Raw genomic sequence first — 5,639 nt, forward strand, 5'->3', positions numbered from 1 at the left:
TGGCATCATCCAAACATTGGTGGATGAGCGTGAGGGCCTGTTGATCCTTCTTCCTCGTCTTTGCCAAGACCTCTTTTTCATTTAGTTTGTTAGTCTTTGGTACGTCAATTGGTGATTTTGAAAGTGAATTAAAATATCAGCATTAATTTTTGCATTTAGTTTGTAGGTTCAAATATGAACAGCAGTTTTCGTTATGATCACAGCTTGCTAATATCAATGACCAAAATTTTAGAAGATGACTTTGTGTGAAATTTTAATAAATTAATTAGAGAATCAGAATTGCCACGTCAATTTTTTGGCCAAAATTTATATGTTTCAGTCACTTTTATATTTCTATTAATTAAGCTATACTAAAATGACTTTTATGTTACAGAAAGAAAGAAAACTGATTTTTGTGTTACAAAGTTTTATTTGAATAAATTTACCCTCCATTTGGAAAAGTTACTCGTTTTGTTTCACAACACAAACTGTTACAAAGTTTAACTTGATGACCCTTGATAAAATTTACCCTCCAATTATCATTGAATTTTGTCACAATTTTAGTTTTCGTATAAAGTTTTAGGTTTGTGTACGAAACAACATGAATACACATGCAAGCATATACACTACACATATATCCGTATTCACATAAAGATGTTCATTATTTTCTTTATACGTAGAACAGTATAAGAGCATATTGTTTTTATACAACTTTTGAGGAGGTTAGGCCGTACACAACACAACATTCTTAGTCCTATGTTAGAAACTTGCACACAACAAACAATCCAAAAGCCAATCCTTCCAAATTGAGTAGCAATTAAGCAGAAAGAAAAAAGAAAAAGAAACAGTATTAAAAAACCACACATCTGTCCTCGTTTTGTCGCACGTAACAAACCCAAACATCACCAATTAAAGCTGATAGCCTCAAAATGCAGGTTTTCTGCCAAGCCAGAAGCACATATTTTGGCAACTTCATGTCTCATGCTCTGTGGCCCGCAAACTACAACTCCAACATCTGATGCTTTGCAATCAAAAAGTATTCCTGCATGTCACGCAATTCAAATATTTAGTTCATTTCATAACAACTATTTCAAGAAGATTGGTGTGTGAGAGCGGTAAGGGCGGAGCTAGAGCCGACAAAGGGTGGTGAGTTGAACACTTTTTATCGGAAAAAATTATACTATGTATACTAGTTAAATATTACTACTATTACTTTTTATACATATATATTAAATTGTAAAAAATTTAGCGAAATTTCTGAATGAGTGAACCAACAAGAATTAGTAAACTCACTTTTTAGATCAGGCCTAGCACCATAATGCACCTTAGTGGCTTGAACAAGAGACTGGTGGGGAAGACTTTCCAGTTCCCTTTCTGTACCACATAATAAACTTGCAGGTGAACTTGTAGGGGTAGGTAGTTCCACATTCTGAATTTGTTATCCCTTCAGCTTCATTGTCCCTTTTTTGCCACATAAAAATGATGCTGGTGGCAATAAAAACGGAGGCACAAACCAAGAACATGTCCCAAATGATTTTTGCACTGTAATGATAGAGCCTGCCATCGCGCTCAATTGGGTATATGGAGTAACGTGTGACAATGCCTAACAAAAGGAGAAACATGACAAATGAGGACGAAATTATCGCGCCGAGCCATAGCCAACTGCTTGGGCCAAGGGCTGCAGAAATGGCGGAGTCATTTGGATTATGTTTGAACACTATTGTCTGGATGAGTTGCTTGTGATGGACACTTTCAATGTTATGTTCTTGTCCATTTTCTCTAGTAATATAGGCTTCGATTTGCAAATCTAATTTAGAAATATCAGCTGGAGTGGTGGAGAGAGGAAGCAAGAGGTCTAGCATTGTGAGATCAGCTGTGTCCTTGAAAGCTGAAATTAGGATCAGCTTTGGTACTTTGGTGTTGGGTTGTGTGCTTCTGTAAATGAGCTCTCGGATTATGGAAATCATGGGAGCAATTCCACTTCCTCCACTGACCATTACCAGGCACTCCCGACTGGAATGTCACATTGTTTTCGTTAAATTCTTTGTACAAGGCATCACTAGTAAATTATGAGTTTAACTTATACATACCGATGTAAACAACTCTTATAGTATCAGTGTTTTTACTTTATTCTAGCAGGTATCCTTTATTATTTTCCAGTTTAATAATTCTACTCCCTCCGTTTATTTTTAGTTGTCCCTTTTTAACTTTGTACTTTCTTTAAGAAAAAAATGAATGAAGTATGTATTTTATAATTTTACCCATGATAGCATTTCAAAAAATATTGGGAGATGATTTAGGGAATGAGTAATTAATGATAAGGGTAAAACAAGAAATTATTTATTGTCTTTCTCTTATTTGCTAGTAAAATGGACAAGTAAAAGAAAAATATATTTTTATATAGTGGGCAAGTAAAAATGAAGTACTTATTATGGACGATTGCCTTTTAGTTAGTTTTTAGATGACCTAGTGAAAAAGTTAGAAGTATATAGAAGCTAAACTGATTATGAATTACAACAGATATGGAGAAACAATTTAACTCTCAAACTCATATCAAGTCGAGCAACAACTACTAAGACTATGTGTTCAACGAGCAGATATTTGAATATAAATCAAGAACAGTTTGATTATATGAAACACTTTTTTAGTTTATCCAAAAAAGAATAAAATATTTATGTATTCAACTCTAAACTTTGCGTTTTACTCTTAATAATATTTAAAAAAAAATAAAACTGTGTTCAATCAAATATCTGTTCATTAGCAAATGTCATGGTTGGTACTTTATACTAGACAAAAGATTTCGCATGATATCTCAAGTAATTAACATATAAGTAAAACGTATGAATAAAAGAAAAAAAATATGAAAACACGAATTCATAGTGAAAAATAATTAGAACAAGGAAATGTCTTGAGGTAAAATCACCTAACTAATTAACATGGATGATTGTATTTTAAATTAAGTACCTTAAATTAATTGTAAACTACATGAAGATCCCATGACTCTCCATGTCAACAAAACTGTAATTTTTCTTTTACTTTCTCCTTTTCAATTGAGCTGGCTTAGTCATACACTAGTAAAAGAAAACAAAGAAAGAAAAATCTTTGTATAAGTTTCCGCCTTGGTACTTACCTTAAGAAATGTGATGATGAAGGTCCATAAGGTCCCTCTGTTGAGATTTGAAGATGATCCGGAGAAGAAGAAAGTTGTTTTTCTAACTTTTCACTCCAACTTCCCGTGCATTTAATGACAACACTTAGTTTATCTGCCTCCAAATTACTGTTAGAAACTATAGTAAATGGATGCCACTGCAACTTGGATACGCTTGGGACGTTCACAAACAAGATGCTTGTAGGGTTGTACGTCAATGCTGTAAAGTGAAAATATAAGTACGTATAATATATAATAACTAGCATACTACTACTATACTAGCTAGCTTCTTAATTTAACATCTTGGAAATCATACTTAGGTTATTGTAAAGATTATATTCACCTGGATTCTTGGAAAAGGTGAGTTCTATAGTGCTACAAGGTAAAAGACGTGCAGAAATTAATCGAGCCCTTCCTTTAGACTGTAAGAATCTTAAGTATCGGTCGATCATAAAGAGAAAAATTCCAGGGAGGATCATGCATGTGTAGGCAGCACCAACATGCAATAGGTAGAAGAAGATATAGAGAATATAGAGATGATGTGCGTAGAAGAATACTTCAAACATCTTTCTCCTGATCGTGTACAAACTAGTACACCACATTGCTATTGCAACCAAGGCAGCAATTTCTCCAGCCACGTTGGATACGTAGGTACTGCTCCATTCTAACACCTGCAAAAAAAATTATTTAGTTGTAGGATTAATTAAAGATAGAGGCGAATCCAAGATCTTGCTAGCCTTGGTGGACTCAAACCGAGAGCATAGCTTGGTGTTCAGGTGAATTCACAGATTTTACCCTAAATTCGTTTGTCATTAAACATATCATCCAAAGTATACTCCCTCCGTTACAATTTGTTTGAAACTTTTTGGAGTACGAGGATCAAGTTGACTAATTTTTGGTATGAATTCAGGCATATATAGCGGCTTCTTTAGGTTATTTGAAATAAAATCTACATATTTAGAAACTACATAAAAAGTACTATAAGTCACAAAAATTAACGATTCAAAATATTTAAAAACTATTTACAAATAAACATGGTAAAAAAAGAATTGTTTGACTCCCTAAATAGGAGAAATAAGTTCAAAACAGATGGAGCAATAACTAAGAGCTCCAAACAATAAAAGAATAATGTCAACAAACCTCTATCATTTGATGAGACATGGCATAGTATATGACGAAGCCAACACTATGGAGAATGGCAAGAGCCATTGAGGCATGACCAAGCCAGATATGATACTTAACGCTTGATTCTGAGGTTAGCCCAACCAGCGGCAAAATTGAAGACAATCGGGTCACAGGGAAAAACAAAAACGCATAGCAAATATTCCCAAGGTAGCCAAGCCTTAAAGATACACTTCGAAACTTTGCCATCCACCTGCAAATTACCCAAAATACCGATCCATTGATAAGAAGAGGCGGATCGATGTTGTAATATTAGTTCAACTGAATTCAACAGTTTTTACGCGGAACATAGATATATATTTACATATCAACAATAGGATTCAACTGTTTAATTTTAAGAAGTAGAAAACCTACACTTTCTCTCCAGCGTTGTGCATATGGAGACGGCCAAAGCTGATACAGACGTAGTTGGCTAAAGACCAAATTAGAAGGGCGATAAACATAGCAGCAAATGCAAGCTCAACGGCGTTCACAATTCCCAGAGGAGCCATCGCAAGCACAGGCCGTTTCCAGGAACGAAAATATTGTCCCTTATTGCCATTAGTACTGTCAAAATGCACCAATCAGTCACAAAATTATAACAAGCCGAGAATATATAATTATGTTATCTTTTTGTTGTCATAAATATTAATGGCTGAGAACGAAAAAATGAAATTAAATCATTAACTAACCTCTGATCAGAACTTGACTTGCTGTAAAGATGAAGATAGATGCAGCTCAGAGCAGCTATCAACATTATAGGAAATGTAAATAAAAGAAGATTTGTCCCTGCAGTAACGAAGTGTCAATTAGGTTTAGGGCAAAGGTCCAAATTTTCTACTCAACTTAAGGAAATGGTTCAGATTTGGCGTTATACTAACTTGGAAAAACGGGAAAAAATTAGATTAAGATAATTTAATTAGAGTAATTACTATACCTTGTTCTCTGAAATATGTGGAGTTGAGCTTGATTTTGAGCTGGGGAGTCCATGAATCTTTGTAAGTCTTTGTAGGTAACATTATCCAGATGAAGAGCCATCCAATAAAAACCAATAGCAAAACAATTTTCCACACGACTCTGCTCCCCATCTTTCCCAAAACTGTGATCGTTTCTTGAATTACTACTATCTTGATTGTTGTTGCATATACATATGCATGCGATGAGATTGGCTTATAAAGAGATGTTGTAGCGTTTACTTTTTATGATTGATGTTAACAACTAATTCCCTTGCGTAGACTTCCCAAGTACTGGTACTATCTCAGTTTTTTTAATCGAGATGTTTTTAGGTCTTTAGCAGTTTATTAAATGCGCTTATAAGATTTATTTGCCTTTCAATAAACAGGAAGAGTCA

At 34.3% G+C, this 5,639-nt stretch overlaps 1 pseudogene; it reads right to left on the reverse strand.

Moving 5' to 3' along the window:
- Positions 1-622: 622 nt before the first annotated feature.
- Positions 623-5,439, reverse strand: LOC107795345 (ferric reduction oxidase 4-like; annotated as a pseudogene).
- Between the last annotated feature and the right edge of the window lie 200 nt (positions 5,440-5,639).

The sequence above is a fragment of the Nicotiana tabacum genome, chromosome 4, assembly GCF_000715075.1.
Source record: "Nicotiana tabacum cultivar K326 chromosome 4, ASM71507v2, whole genome shotgun sequence".
Lineage (NCBI taxonomy): Eukaryota > Viridiplantae > Streptophyta > Magnoliopsida > Solanales > Solanaceae > Nicotiana > Nicotiana tabacum.